Source organism: Lepidochelys kempii, chromosome 3, assembly GCF_965140285.1.
Source record: "Lepidochelys kempii isolate rLepKem1 chromosome 3, rLepKem1.hap1, whole genome shotgun sequence".
NCBI lineage: Eukaryota > Metazoa > Chordata > Testudines > Cheloniidae > Lepidochelys > Lepidochelys kempii.
In genome coordinates, this window is record NC_136382.1 from 192,238,388 (window position 1) to 192,255,496 (window position 17,109).

A 17,109-nucleotide genomic window follows, 5' to 3' on the forward strand; every position below is an offset into this window, starting at 1 on the left:
GCTGAAGCCCTGCTGTGTGGGGCTGAAGCCCTGGGGCTCTAAGCCCTGCCACCTGGGACTGAAGTCGAAGCCTGAGCAATGTAGCTTTTCAGGGACCCCGGTGGCGTGGGATCCTGGACAATTATCCTGCTTACTACCCGCTAATGCTGGCCATGGCTTTTCTATGCAGAAAAACAGTTGTTGTGGCACTGGTGGGCCATGGAGTTTTTATAGCGTGTTGGGTGGGGCCTCAGAAAGAAAAAGATTGAGAACCCCGGATCTGGTCTAATCCCTTGCCAAGATGCAGGATTTGTGGTGGCTAAACCATGCAAGACAGATGGCTCTCCAGCCTCCTTTTGAAAACCTCCAGTGAAGGAACGTCCACAACCTCCCACGGCAGTCTGTTCCATTGTCCTGCTGTTCTTACAGTTAAGAAGTTTTCCCTGAGACTTAATTTAAATCTGCTGTGCTGTAGTTTGAACCCATGGCCTCTTGTCCTGCCCTCTGTGGCAAGAGAGAACAACTTTTCTCCATCTTTTTTATGTCAGCCTTTCAAGTATTTGAAGACAGCTATCATGTCCCACCTTAATCTCCTCTTTTCTAAACTAAACATATCGAGTTGCTTCAGCCTTTACTCATATGGCTTGCATTCCATCACTTTGATCATCTTTGTTGCTCACTTCTGGATCCTTTCTAGTTTCTCTACATCCTTTCTATACATTAGTGACCAAAATTGGACACAGTACTCCAGTTGAGGCCTAACCAATACCAAGCAGAGCGGTACTATCACTTCCAGTGACTTGCATGCTATGCCTCTGTTAATGAAACCTAAAATTGCATTGCCTTTTTTTTTTTTGCAACAGCATCACATTGCTGACTCATGTTGAGGTGGTGACCCACAACTCCCAGATCCTTCTCAGCAGTGCTGCTGCCAAGTCAGTTATCTCCCAGTCTGTATTTGTGCATTTGCTCCTTCCCTAAGCAGAGCACCTTACATTTGTCTTTCTTGAATTTCATTTCGTTGTTTATATCCCAGTTCTCCAATGTATCAAGATCCCTCTGAATCTTCGCTTTATCCCCCAGCTCTGTGTCATGTGCAAATTTGATCACTATGCTCTCTACTCCTACATCCCGGTCATAATATAGATGTTAAACAACAATAGATCCAGAACAGATCCCTGTAGAACCCCACTTGAGACCACCCTCCACTCTGACATCATTCCATGAATAGTTACTCTTTGTTTGTGGTTGTTTAACCAATAATGTATCCACTTAATGGTAGTTCTGCCAAGCCCACAATTCTCCAGCGTACTTATCAGAATGTCATATGGGACTGTGTCAAAAGCCTTGCTGAAGTCCAGGTATATTATGCCCACCACATTCCACCTATCCATCAAATCAGTTACCCTGTCAAAGAAGGAAATCAAGCTGGTTTGGCATGTTTTGTTCTTGGTAAATCCATGCTGGCTGCAAGTGATTACCCCTTCACCTCCAGGTATTCACAAATTGGCTTTCCTGATTGACTTATATTAGTTGCTGGGCCAATACTCTGAAAAGTATCAACTGCAACATGTTGTTCTCTGGTCCCGCTTAGCAACACTAGCTGACATCCCTGCCGCATCTCTGTGAAACATTCTGTATTGCTAGGAAGGAAGGTGTAGGTGATGTAGAGCTGGGTATTCTCATTTTCTGCCATCTGGGGTTCCCCCTACACTAAGGTACCTAATGGCATCTTTGAGGGCACCTTTCCAGCTGCTTTGCACTGCAAATATTACAGGATTAAATTTCCACTGCAAACAGACATGTCTATTGTCACCTCCAAAAGCAAGCTAATTCAGTGCTAACACCAAAAGGCTGAGAAGCCAGATTCTGCTCTTTATGATGTGGATGTAATTGACTGCAGATTGACTGACTGCATTGGTTTACACTGGTATCAGTGAGTAGAATTTGGCCCTAGAAAATTACAAGGTACTGTAAGAAAAAGAAACACGAGTGGTCATCAATAGTGATCAAGAATAGATTTTAAAGGGGCATTAATTACAATTTCCAGCCACCAGTTACATTACTTTCACTAACATGGCTGCCTGTCATATTAGGCTCAAATTATAAGCATTTTTGAAAAAAATAAGGAGAGAAAAAATACACTTCACAATTTAGGGTGAGAATTGCCTCCTGTCTTGCAAACTCTTATACCACTGGGCTGAGAGAAATGGCTGAAGGTTTCTTTTAACATGTTACGTTATGTTCTCATATTCACTACAGCTTATTGTGTTGGTATCATTTTCATCCATCAGAAAATATTCTCAGAGCTCCCTTGCATCTCTTCTTCCCATAACTTTTGAAGTTCTTACAAAATGGATTTTTCTCACCATTACCACATTCTGTATGAGCCATGAATATCACATTAAAAATACATGGCTGACTGCAGTGTGGTTGCCTCTTTTCAAAGTCCCCCTGAAGCATTAGGACTGCAGTGGCATTATTCATATGATGCATTGTAAAACCATGTGATTTATGTATGTTTCTATAAGCATAGACACATGCTTTAAAATTCTCTTAATGGAACAGAATAGGAGTGGGAATGAAATTGGTGATGTCTGAAAGTGGGTAGGCAAAAATAAGATGTAAAGTGGTGTTCAGATTCAATTTACAGCATAAGGTAAAGACCATTGTATGGTAGGATTTGCCTTTAAAATAGATATGTTACTAGTACGTGTGTTAATACGTAATACTTGACAGCCTGAGCATCTAACATCGGAACAGACTTGATGAATCCATTTAATAGGGGCTCTGCCTCTGGGCCGCCTCCACCCCTCGGTTGGTGGAATTTTATCCCAGCTGTTACAAGCCACCAGGAGAATGGTGTTCGCTGGAATGTCTTGTGGCATCCTTGCGACATGTCCGAAAAGCATAAGGCGTTGCTTGCGGCCCCACTAGTCTGTAGACCCAAATGACCATAAACATCTGCATTACAGATGAAGTCATTCCACTTTATACCCAATATACAACACTGACATTTTGCATGGAAAGCCTCCAACTTTATTTAGTCTGTATGGCATACTGTTCGTGTTTTGCAGCTGTACAACAATATGGGAAGTGTGCTTTGTCACACCTGTATACAAATGTCTAACCACATCTACTCTGAACTAGGTATTTCTAGAAGCCAAAAGAGGCTCAATATGAGCTGGGTGCTCTTGCAGGTTGTGTGTGTTTAAACTACCACCACAAAATGGCTGTTCTCTCTCTCCTGACAAAACTGACTCCTGACCACGTGCTAAAAAATTAAAGGCTAGATTGTCTGCTGCCTTGTGCCTAGAATAGTCAATTGCATCTCTGCATAGTGAGCATGCTGGACTGATTGTTAGTGTAAAATCCTGGCCCCATTAAAGTGAATGGCAAACTCCCATTGACTTCAATGGGGCCAGGATTTCACTCTCAGTCACTCTGTTCCTGAACTAAGGGCAAAGATGGGGTATGGAAGTAGGGGAAAGACATTGTTCGACTCTCCACATTCTGGGACTGCTCAGTGGTCTGCCTGTTCCCTGGTGCAAGTTATTGCAGCCCAGTTAACTTTTGCCCTTTCCCCACCCCCTTTCTCTTTTGCTGCACATTCTCTTTTGTGCTTCCTGGAGACCCAGCACAAAGCCAGACTATAGGTGCAATGCTAATGCTAGAGAAGATGTGAAGATGGCTTGTATTAAATCATCTTTATTCACCCTTAAAAAGTCTTGCTGTGATGCACCTATGAAAGTTCACACTTATTTCTAAGCATGCAACAGTTCATTATAAAAAATGAGCCACAGATGCTCAGCTGAGACTGCATTGCAGGAAAGTAGTTTTGACAAGGCTGTCCATAAAAGGAAAGGAAAGGTGATTGCCAGCCAGTTGAAATTCCAGCAGTGAAGGGAGACCCCAGAGTTTCCTGTTGCATGGCGTCCTCGATGTTTTCAGCTCACAGTAGCATGTGGCCTTGGCAGAAAAGTCACCGATACCCCACGAATCAGCAAAATGCTTGGGCTTTTGCACTCACACAGTAAGAAGCTACCTCACAAGCTCTGTGTTCAAGCTGTAGGGGAGTCTCTGTGGACATCTCTCTGTGAAATTTGTGTGTCATTCACTGAGCAGCAGCTGCATCCTCCTGGCTGAATGGGACAATTCTCCTTTCCTCTAAGGCCTTAAGAAACCCTTGCACAATTATGCAGAAAATGTACCAGCCCAGGCACAAAACCTACTTGCCTGCTCAGACCACGATGAATGTGGTTTTGAAGAAAATGGATATTTTACTGCCTTATCTAAAAATATGCGAGTTAAGTAGAATGTAACAAGACTGCATTAAAGGAGTATTAGACCATCTAGCAAGCTGCTGGGGGTTTTCTGATACAAGGATCCAGCAGAGCAGTTAAGCACATAATATTGCCAACCTCTAGCTGTTCAAAAATCAGGTCTGATCCCCAAAAATTATGAGAATAAAGAGCCCCTGAAAACTCTGTATTTCTGTTTTTGTTTTGTTTCTTTCACCTGTGGGGTGAATCTACCCACTGCCAGTTTGTGTGGGATCATCCAAATTCAGTCTTAAATATCCATACACACAAACCCTGGCCTCCTTATTCACTAACTACAGGGACACTTACCCTTTCCTGGACCTCCCTCTAAGATCCCCCCTTCCCCATAACCTCCTGTTCACCACCCACCCCTACATTCACTCAACCCTCCCACATTTCCTTCTCTCCTCCTCCTCCTCCTCTCAGTTTACTCTTGATCACATTCTCCCTCTTTGCAACACCTATTCCTTGCAGAACCTCAATCTGCGTTCTGCACCCCTTGTCCCCTAACGCCTCATCTTTTCATGTCCTGTTCCCTAACATACTATCTGCCTGATGCACCTGGAGTCTCACTTCCAGAATCAGAATATTGTTAGAGGGCTTATTCCTTCACCCACTTACTTCCCTGGTCCTTCTCGCATGAACAGAGAGCAACAATACCCAAAGTCCAAAGGTGCAAACAATTCGATGTTTATTGGGGTGAACTTCCAGCAAGCATGATTCCAGTTTCCTTCCTTAGTATCCTCCTTCCCAGCTCTGACACCACAGAGCCTTACACCTGTGTCCCTGTTCCCATTCCTACCCTTAGCCAAACATGATTCCAACTTCCTTACTCCCATTCCCATTTCCCCCTTTAGCAAAACATGATTCCAATTTTCTTACCCCCATTCCCTGTTCCCATCTCCCCCTTTAGCAAAACATGATTCCAATTTTCTTACCCCCATTCCCTGTTCCCATCTCACACACCCACATGCCCACCCCCACCCATACCCACTCACTTCCTCATTGACTACAGATTATATAGTAAAACTTGAGTTCTGCTTAGCTATACCTTAACCAATCATTTTCCTGAAATTTAACTAACCAATCCTAACATATTGTAACATGATTATGTAACCAATTATATCCCACCACCTTAATTAGTTTACACCCAGCAAAATTAATTATACAGCAGACAGGAACAATCACAGAACCAGACAGAGATTATACAGACAAACAACAGCAAAGTGGGAACTATAATGACAAGACAATACAGAAGTGAGGATTTCACATCCCAGCTATTGATAAGTGAGTTCTTGCCAGACAGGATGCTATCAAACTAAGTTTCCTTTTACATTTTCTAGGCACTTCCCTTTCTCTGGAGGTGATAGGTACTATCAGGACAGGATTGTATTCCTAACAGCCGAATAGCACCTTATTTCAGTGTGACTAGTTTGGAATGTGAGGATGTGACTGTTCGCTTCCCAGCTTATGGCTGCCTCTGTCGCTTAGCCAAAGGCCTTAGCCTAAGAACAGGGCCTCAGACTGTCACAGTAAGAGAAGGACCTTACACCAGCAGACAGTGATTTTGATTCTTTCTTTTATACCTCTATCACTAGCCAAGTGATAAGAATACACCTAAATTCTTAGAGTATAGGCCTTTACAGACAGGCCTGAATATCTATATCCTAACAAATATTTTGAAAACACTTTTTTAAAAAACCCAAATATTGTGAGATTCATGATCAGATTAAGGTTGTGCCCCTTGTGTGTGTTCTCCATGAATGTTCAAATGATTGAGTTTCACCATACAAATGCTCATGGAGGATCAATTTTGCAAACCTGATTATTTACACACCTCTTGCCAGAAAAGATTCTCCTCCCACCAATACCACGTATGTCTAAGGAACATGCACTGAGGCGGCAACCAGGGTGCCAGGAATTTTAGTATCCCTTCCATTGACTGTTGTTCTGTCTGTGCATTTCACATCCTTTATTTCTGAATAGGGCCTCATACCTTATCCTGGAAGTCAGGTCTAGTGTCTTATTCCCCCCCCCCCTCCCATTTTACAAATAAGTTAATTGAGAGGATGCACATCACAGCTGGCAGAGTGGGAATAGAACCCGGGCCCTTAGTATGGCAGTTATGATGTTGTTAAATATCCACAGGAATCTAAGACCTGGTCTACACTTAAAAGTTAGGTTGACATAGCTGTGACACTCACGGTATGAAAAATTCACATCCCAGAGCACCATAGCTACACCATCCTAATCCTCTGTGTAAGATAGGGCTAGCTTGATGGAAGAATTATTCCATCAGACAAGTACCTTCACTCAGATGTGGATCACCTACAGTGACGGGAAAAACCCTTCTCCTCATTGTAGGATGTGTCTACGCTATTGTGCTATAGTGGCATAGCTGCAATGCCAAAGCTCCGCCACTCTAGTGTAGACATGGCCTAAGATCAGCAAAATTTATATTCACTTGCAGACTAGGATTTCTATCTGTTCTGGAAAAGTGAGTGCAATAGTCCACTGCTCCACATGTTTGCCCCTTAGTTCTTCCATTTGATCTTGTTGCCATTTGCCATTGTGTTGAGACAGTCAGTGCCAAGGGAGCCGCATGCTCACTGAAACACTTTATTTCATCAATAGCTACTGAAAGAAAAGACGTGCATCTGTTTGTCTTTATAGGCATCTTTTTCTGTGCTGCAGTGAACATGCTGAACTGAGGCACATAGCTCTAAATGTGGTGTCAGAAACAGAAGTACCTGCACAGATCACTTTCATTGACCAAAACAAATAGATTGCAGAATAGTAGTGTCTGAAGACAGCATTTTACAACTGTAGGCCAATGTTGTTTACTGAGTGCTTAAAGTCATGCATTTAAAAATTGTTGAACGGTTAACATTTTACTTTTAATAGGTAGGGTAAATTAAGTGTGCAATGCTTGCTATTGGTTTGTTATCTAAGTGCTTAGCAGACAACTAAGACTGTCTGTTGTTGTAGAATGAAACACTTTTCATTTGCTTTCAGGCTTTTATGAAAGCCCCTCAAGGTTGAGAATAGAGGATGAAGATTAATGATGCTGGTCACTGGTGCTTTATGAAAACCTCCCAAGAAAAGGGAATGCCTCTTAAGATTTTAGGATCTACAGACCAGAGCTGCCAGATGATAACCTGTTTGGCATGTTTTTTGATATGTCTGGCATTTTTTCCGTCACACCCTGGGTATGCTTCTAAAATAGGCTTCTCAACACTGCGCTGAGGAAAAGCTTACAGTGACCTGGCCAAGTATTAATTTAAATCTTCCTTTTATTAAAAGATAACAAGGGAGAGCAAATCAAATCAGTAAAAGTGACTGTGACAAAAGGTTCCTGGTGAATAATATCTTTTCCATAGCAGAACACACTCTAATCATACAACTTATTTAAAAGAGAAAGATAATGAGTCAGAAACTAAACATTTAGGAGGTGTGTTTGTTTGTGGAGTTGCAGGTGGAGATTTGAGAGCTGAGCCCTCTAAACCTCTTTGTTCTTTTTTACTCTTAACTATTATCATTACCCACCATCATGTCGATATACATTTAACAGCCATGTGAGAATGATGAGCTGCAGAAAGCAAGGCAGAAGGTTACTCTGCTGCTCTGACAGTCCAGTGCCAGGAGGTGTCAGTGCAGGGACTAATTATTCTAAGGACTCAAGGTCCTAGTCATGAGATTCCTATCTAGATTTGGGCTGCTGAAAATCTCCAGAGTAGTTCAGACCAAGTGCTCCAAAACTGACCCTTCTCTAGTAACCTTTCATCTGTTTATCTCTTTCTCCCCCTTCCCATGACGTTTGTGATGGTTCTATTCCAAGCAGCAGACATCCAACTTGCATCCCCTAATCATTCCCCAAATACGTTTGCTGATGACTGAATGGATTATTCTCTGTCTTGACTGACATCTCCCTCTTGTTACAGTATTTAACCCGCTAAAAAGAATTTGGCAGAAGGAAGGATTCTCTCTTGCCACGGATGCATCCTTGAAAAAGGGATGAAGACGATCAATAAGATACATGCCATCATGTGCCAGCAATGCCCCTCTGCCATGTACATTGGCCAAACCAGACAGTCTCTACGTAAAAGAATAAATGGACACAAATCTTACATCAGGAATCATAACATTCAAAAATCGGTAGGAGAACACTTCAGCCTCTCTGGCCACTCAGTAAAAGATTTGAGGGTGGCAATTTTGCAACAGAAAAGCTTCAAAAACAACTTCAAAACGACTCCAAAGAGAAACTGCTGAACTTGAATTAATATGCAAACTAGATACCATTAACCTGGGTTTGAATAGAGGCTGGGAGTGGCTGGGTCATTACACGTATTGACTCTATTTCCCTAAGTTAAGTGTCCTCACACCTTCTTGTCAACTGTCTAAATGGGCCATCCTGATTATCACTACAGAAGTTTTTTTCTTTTGCTGATAATAGCTCATCTTAACTATTAGCCTCTCACAGTTTGTATGGCAACTTCCAACTTATCTGTATGTATATATATATCTTCTTACTATATGTTCCATTCTATGCATCTGATGAAGTGGGCTGTAGCCCACAAAAGCTTATGCTCTAATAAATTTGTTAGTCTCTAAGGTGCCACAAGTACTCCTGTTCTTTTTAATAAGAAATTGGACTAGGATACTGCAAACCAGCATCTCCATCTCCAGCTTTCTGCTTACAACAACACAAAATCTTTATAAGATACTCTCAAATTCCAGCAAAACTCCATTCAGCTAAGTTGCTGAGGCCTGATTTCTCCACGGCCAGATATGTTGTATCTTCACTTCAAAGGCTTGCCATTTTGGGCTATTTTTTCTGACTTTTACATTGCTGCAAACCTAGTGTGGGATCTGAAAATCCAGCAAAGGGAGGAGGGGGTCTCTGATGGCCCCAACAAAGGATGAGGTTAGTCCCAGCAGATGCGGCAGGAGCTGAAACTGCCTGGAGATGATGTTTAGTAGATCATTGTAAATACATTACATAATGTCGGTGCCAGCACTGAGCCTTATGGGAGTCCATCCTTCTGGAATCTCCAGTTGCTCGTTTTGTGGCTCAGAGCCACCGGAAAAGTTGACCTCTGACAGCTCCAATTTTTTTCTTCTTTTGAAATTCATTCTCAGTATATGTAATAAGTGCTAACACTTGGACACACGTATTTTGATTTGATTGGAAACTGGCCTGATCACAACTCAAAAGTTGTTCTGTCATGGGTGTAATTCTCTGTAGGATCATTCACTCCAGGATTTTGTAGCTACAATTCAGGAGTGATATAAGGCAATAGGTAGCTGCTAAAGAGTGGTTTAATCTGGCTTTGGTAAAGCTATGGCAGAACGCTAAGGAGATATGTTTTGGTGAACACTGAATGTGTTTCATCTATTGAGATGTTATGAGGGCCATAGATTATATATAGGTCAGTGATCTTAGTGTAATTGTCCCCATTGCCTTTCTGTAGTTCCAATGTAGCCTGGGGGTAGTGGTCAGGCTAGGTATGGTAACCACTGTTTGGATGAGGATGGGGTAAAATTGGTTGGGGGGGGGATTTTCCAGGACCCTGCAGGTGGTTAATAGAGGGAAATTTCCAGCAGAAATGATCCAGCTGAGGTCAGGGGAGGATCCCTGGTTCCCGTAGGCAGACTGAAAAGTTACTGGTTGCTTATGGTCATGAAGAAGGTGGAGTTCCTTGAGGGAAACCCAGTTTGCAAGGTCTATCCCACTTTGATCAGCTTCTCTGTTGCCCCATGTGGTATGGTGGCTATTGACGTCTCCAGAATAGATGGCAGGATCCTGAAGTGATGGTAGAGCTGAAGCAGGCCATAATTAATTATGGATGTTGTAAACATTAGCCACTTTAAACTGACCAGTCCTTTCGATGCCACAGTAGTCAGATGTAGATGGTAGACTCTCCACATCAGCTATATTGGATATTACATATTTTTCATGAAGACTGTAATTTGAGGTTGAAACCAGAGATTATAAAACAACTGGTGATAAGGGCATTAACATGGGTTTCTTGAAGGCAGATAACATTGATGGTGTTAAAGAACAGAGCACTCTGTGGCTGTTTGGCCATCAACTTTCAACAGTAGCACCTTGAGGGAAAGGCCAGCATTTATTGCATTTTCTTGTCTTTGTCTATATCCACAGTAACTAGATTTAGTTTGCTGGTTTTAGTTTTGATTTCCCCCAAAGGGTAATCACAAGGTACACAATGAGAACATTGCCTCATTGTACCCTCTGTTTTGTGAAATGATGCGTAATAAACTGTTCCCATGTACACTACTATGCTAGCATTTGGGTTTTACTTCCAGAAGGTGTCTGGAAACTGTGCCCTTCATATACAGCTGCACAAACATAGGATGCATTTCAAACCTGAAAGTAAGCGACCCAGAACTGTGACCTTTGGCAGCTATCCTATGTTGTTGGCATGGGCCTGATCCAGTGCTCTTTGAAGTCAACAAACTCATTGACTTTGGTAGGCTTTCAATCAAGTCCTATGTTTCCAACTTAAGAGGGAAGCCACCTCTCCATTTCAGTGACTTGCATAAACAAACTGTAATTTAAATCTGCCTATCCTAAACTCTAGCCACATAAATTATTTTATTTATGAATATATTTCTCCAATGATTTTTCATTTTTCTATAACTCAGTCTAATCCGTGGTGATCCCTTGTGTGGGAGATTAGGGTTAGGACAGAAGGGAATATATAGATTGAAAGCGACTGGTTATAAATAATGCTGAAAGCTTTCTTCGTCATACAATCTACTGGAACATTATGGGCATCTGTTCTTCTGTAGCTCTCATATTTTTATTCTCCAAAGTGACTTGCAAGTTTTGATCATATGCAGTATGTTGTTTTTTCTTTCCTCAAATCTGAAGCACGTTATGATAATCAGATACTACTACAGAGGGGAAATTAGTTTTTCCATGTGGGTCATGGCAGCTGTTTCCTATATTTTTGTTTTCTGTACCCAAAATCTTTTCCCCGCTTACAGTGGTGTCAGACTGTGTCATTAACAATAAAAATAATATGAACATTTGCTTTTCTATTCTGAAATACAGATGCCTCTTACCTTTTTTTTCCAGTTCCAGATTGAATTTATTTAATAAGAGTTTCTGTTGTTCTCTAATGTTAAAATAAACTACCTTTGGCAAAGCAAACAGATACTGAACTGAGGTCTGTATGATTTGGTATTTCATCAAGTGTGGCTGCTAGGAGATAGCTGATGAATGTCTCATGTCCTGTTTTGAAAAATGTGTGTTTGCTCTCTTAATGGAGTGGGAGCGGAGATGGGTGCATATGGTAGAGAGCTGGGCTATTTTGTAGTTATTCAACTGTGGAGAAAATGTTCTTACGAAAAATGCTGATATGTGCATAACTATAATGAGTAATTGTGGCAGTTGACGAAAGAGGGAAAACAATCAAATATAATTGACAAGGCTGCAGATTTTTTCATAGGAAGTATTGCCTTGAAAGACCTCAGATAGTTATGATGAAGAGAACTGAAGTAATGGAAATGCAATGTAAGACAAATTCATGCAAGACCTATTGTTTTGTACCCAAAGTAGGTGTATTCTCCCTATTTTAATTACAGATAAAGACCCATGGCCTCAGCTGGTGTAAATCGGTGCAACGCCATTGATTTCAGGGGAACTACGCCAATTTGTGTCAGCTGAGGATCTGGCCTCAAATGAAGAGCACACGTGGTTTCAGAGCGATTTGGAACGTAGGAGCTCTCCTACCAGCGCCATTTGGGGGCCAACAAGGTATTCAAAATTTGGCTCTCTGTAAGTTTAAGAATAAATAATTGGTATTCATTTTGTACTTTGGAAGCTAGAAAGGTACTGTAAAGTTGTAAAGCATATTATAAAAACCAGTGGTGTTTTCATAAAATACAAGTTTGCTCATCACAAATTATTATTTTATAGTAAATCATATACCGGTCTGCTCTGTGCAATGACGGGAGATCCTCTAACTGAACTACTGAACAGGATGCTATGCATGTTGGTACCTTATATAAATGTATGTTGTTGTTACTGTTGCTTTCTTTCTTCCCCCTTCATTTCTATTTGCTATGCTCATGTCATGCCTGGTTTTAAATGAATCCCTCAGCCTGCAAACACATGCTCATGAATGAAACTTTACATGAGTAGTCTTCAGGGCAATGCTGCAGAATTCAGAAGCAAAGCATTATTGCAGCCCAGGGCTTCAATGGCACTAGTAACATGTACAGAGTTACTCCTGTGTGCAGAGGGTTGCAAGAGCAGGCCTTTAGATTGTAAACTTGCTCTCATTATCAGCATCATGTCAGGAAAACTTGCTCGAAGAAGGCTTCCCAAAAACATCTGAGCCCTGGCTACGCGAGCACTCACAACGTTGCAATGGCTTAGTACGTCCTGGTGCACAGGCAGATTTCTTTTTAAGCATAAACAAGGGCCCAAAGTGTCTTAAACAAGTCTGAGCCTGTATCCTGGCAGTATTGCTGATCTCCTCATTGCTATTTTCTTCCCAGTCACCCCAGACTGTATGTTTGCAGCTTTCAAGGCTCAGAAAAGAGTCCTCCACTGTTTTACCTTAACATCTAGCCCCCAGTCAGCCATCCACTAGCAGGATTTACTTGGAGTAAAACATTTCCGAATGTTCAGAGTCACTGGCAAAATCAATGGATCTCTCCCTGTCTTCCTCAGAAGCTTTAAACATTTCAGAAGCATGCAGCATGGATTGGTAGATTATATCACAGCTGCTCTCTCAAGGGCTTCTGTCCCTCTTCTGAATAGGAGGTCATCCGCCTGTGCTTTTCTCCGTTTTTATGTAGGGATGCTAGAGTTAATGCTAAAGTTAAAAATCCATTAAAAAGTGATTACTGTAGTAGTTCAGCACCCCCAGCACACCTGGAAAAAACACTGTTCCCAGTTCCACCCTCTCCCTAGCAGAATGCAATGAAATGCTGGAAGAAGCTGTATTAACTTGCACGCAGCCATGCCCTTAGAGAGCTGCCACTTCTGAAGGAGTATGCCTTGAGTTAGGGTTTCTTCCTAACATCTTTCTCACAGCCTTGACATTACCCTCTGACCATGAAGTCTCATGGACTCTCTGACTTATGGATTTTGGATGGAGGGCACTTGAGGCAGGGCAATAGCATTGGGACTGCTCCTTGCTCCCAAGCTAAGTGGAGCATAAAGCCCAATGTTAGCTCCCATCCCATTATGGGCTTTAAAAAACTGCTTTAGGCAGAAATTTTCAAAGGGCACATGGAGGCCTAATCCCAATCTGTACCTATGGAAACTTTCCCCATAGTGATGTTATGATCATGTGAACCACTGATGGATTTTCCTTAGATCCAAGGTGAGGTGCAGATAGTGTATGTGAAGAGAGAGAGACCTAATTAAATTATTTTCAGTTAACTTTCTAATTAGGGTTAGGTGATTCCTTTAGACTCAACCCTGTGCAAGGGGTGGTGCATGAGCCACAGATCTCCATAAGGAGCTCCAGGAGGCCTGGAACATACCCGTGCAACAATTCCTGCCTCTTATACCTAGGGGGAAAACCTATCCAGCTTGCCTATACCAGCAATAAATTATTATCTTCACCACCTGCACTCCCTCTTGTGTGGCCTCCCCTACTCAGGCTAGTGAGTAGGGGGTGCAGCTAACTCAGTCTGGGTACCCTGAGTAGGGGGATACTTGGGGTTCTTGAAGTCTATCACAATCCATCCATTAACAAGGAAGCCAATTAAACTAAAATATACAGAAATACGTCTAAGAATTTACACACATTTTACAAGCCTCATCTATGTGTATCCTGACAGCTAATTACACTAGAATTCACAGGAATGAGGATTTTCATAATAATTAGGGGATTAATTAAATTACAGACTGTCAGTGTAATGAAATGATCATGTCACTGCAACAGTAATGACCATCTTGTGGATTATTGCAATCATTTCAGCAGTACTGAATGTGATCTTTCTAACAGACGTTAAGGGAGTTCAATACATTCTGACTGGGTATCAAATTGTTCATTTACAACTAAATCCTGACTGTGAAAGGACAACCATGGGAGAGCAGAGGCTGATCCTGTGACATGCATGTCCTGCTAGTCTAGTGGGGTTACCTCACAGACAGCTAGCAATCATCAGAAAGTCAATGGCACCAAAGCTGTCCTTCAGCTCCTAATCAAGGTGAGTCACTTTGCCAAGCTTCTTCAGGATTATTGACAAGTGTGGTCAAGTGGAACCTTGGTTTGGATGGCCAAAGGAAGGCTCACTAAGAGCCTATCTAGCCTGCTTCATTATCTTTTGATAGTGTGAGATACAGAAACTATGGATTTATCAAGAGAATTGAGACTGTGTTGTTGCACAGGAAACTGATGAAAAACAGGGCAAATAGATCCAAGTGTAGAAATCCCCACTGGTGACATGACTGGAGGAATACATCCCAAAAAAAGGTGTTTTCCTCCCACACAGTTAGTAGGTACTAACACAGATGGATGTTTTGGTGTGTCTCAAGTTTTTAATAGATTCTCTCCAGTTTTGTCAAATCAGACACAGCTGTGTTGTTGTCTGACAGCACAGGAATACAGTGTAGTTGTAGCTGTGTCAATCCCAGGATATTTGAGACACAAGGTGGGTGAGGTAATATCTTTTATTGGACCAACTTCTGTTGGTGAGAGAGACAAGCTTTTGAGCCACATGGACTTCATGAATATGGCAGCTCCATGGAATGTGTAGTTTGTTTAGATTTCTCTTAATTGTGTGAGCAGCTCTTAGTTGTTCATAATGAGTGAGACTCAGACAGTCCTCACAGCTAATCCCCAGTTGTAACTTTGTCCCCTCCAGTTTGTTGAATTATATATGAAAAGTCAAAATAACCAATCAGAAAGAGATTTTCAAAGTCAATATGGACTCCCAAGGAAATGAATGTGTTGCTAAAGCTCCTGACCAGCTTTGAAAATCTCACTTTGATTATTTTTTTATGCAATGGATCCATTTCCAATATCCTGGAATAGTAACATACGTGACATCACATAATGTTAACTATCGTGTAATAGTGTGATTGAATTGTGTCTTCACAATTGTAGTGGGTCTGACATGTGGGAGCATATAGTCCAGAAGGCAGCAGAAAATCCACAATTGCTTGTCTTTGTTGTCAAACTAAAAACTTCCCTCCCCCAGTTCCAACCCCATACTTTTTCAACTTCATGTGGCTGTGGTTGGAATCAAGCTTGTGGGTTTAAATGTGATTTAGGAATTTTGTGTGTGCATTTGGGTTGGGTTGATGTTGAACATGAAAAGAGTTTGCTATGGTGATGAGGAGTCTGTGAGGGTGTTTGGCTGGGATGATGTTCGGCAACATGGATGAAGGCTGTCCTTCACTGGTGGTTACGTTGAATTTTGGCAATTATATTTGTGGAATTGGCACTTTAACAACTACAACTCTAAGCTAGCAAAGTTTTTGGTTTGTGGTTAGACAGTTTTTTTAAATTTCCCAGTTAATAAAATACAACAGACTTTTCTACAGTCTCACATGGCACAATACAACCAGAAAATTCAGGTTTCTTGGCAGGAATGTATATATAACAAAATTTAGACTCCTTCAGTTTCAAGAGACCTGATATCAACAGGATGGAGAAGCAAACTCTCTTAAGTCCCCTATCTTTGAGGATCAAGTTGAAGGGTGTTTAGCAGCTCTGTTTGCCTTTCTGATGAAGCCTTAATGTTGCTCCATTAACCTTTTTCCAAATGGTTGAACCTCCTTACTTAAAGAAACCAGAGTGCTTTGCTTGTCAAAGTATGTGAGAAGTGAGTCTTCTAAATCTGACAGTGTTGTTATGGCATCCTCAAAATTAGGACTGGTTTAAAAAGGAGTAAGGGAACTACAGGCCTCTAACCTCATCTGGAAGCAGACCCTGTCCCTGTCTCAATTTTCCCTTCTTGGGCTTCCTAATAATTTCACCCACATTGTCATGTGAAGCAAATACCCCTTTTTGGGGTCTGATTTATTAACTTTTAGCCCCATGGTTAGAGCACTTGCCTGGGATGTGGGAGGTTCGGTTGCCTGCTCTACTTGAGGTGCAGACAGAATTTGAACAGGTGGCTCTTACCCCTCAGCAGAGTGCTCTAACCACTAAGTTCTGGGATATTCTGGAGTGGGGTTCTCTTGTTGAAGTTGTTTCACTGTTCACAAATATTTAGTCACTGGACCAGAGAGAAGAGTGTGAAATGGTGGTTTATATTAAATATTTAATTATTTACACACAGTGGAACAGCTACACCAGGAGATACTCGTTGGCTCAGATGCTGCAGTCCTCAAGTTTATAAAACGCCTATGGCATTTCAACAAATGAGAATGGAAATTTTGTCTGTGAGAAGATTGCAGGACTCATGCAAAGGCAGAACTTGCTCCTAAAAATATCAGAACAATAGGATTATATGTAAAAGGTACAGTAATGCCTCACTTAATGTTGTAGTTATGTTCTTGAAAAATGCGACTTTAAGCGAAACGATGTTAAGCGAATCCAATTTCCCCATCAGAATTAACGTAAAGGGGGGGGGGGGGGGGAGCATGGGTTCCAGGGAATTTTTTTTGCGCCAGACAAAAGACATTATATACATACACAGTTTTAAACAATTTTAAACAATTTTAAACTGCAGAAGACATTATATACACAGAGACCATGAAACAATACCTCCTCCCACCCCACTCTCCTGCTGGTAATAGCTTATCTAATGTGATAATCAAGTTGGGCCATTTCCAGCACAAATCCAGGTTTTCTCACCCTCCGCGCCCCCC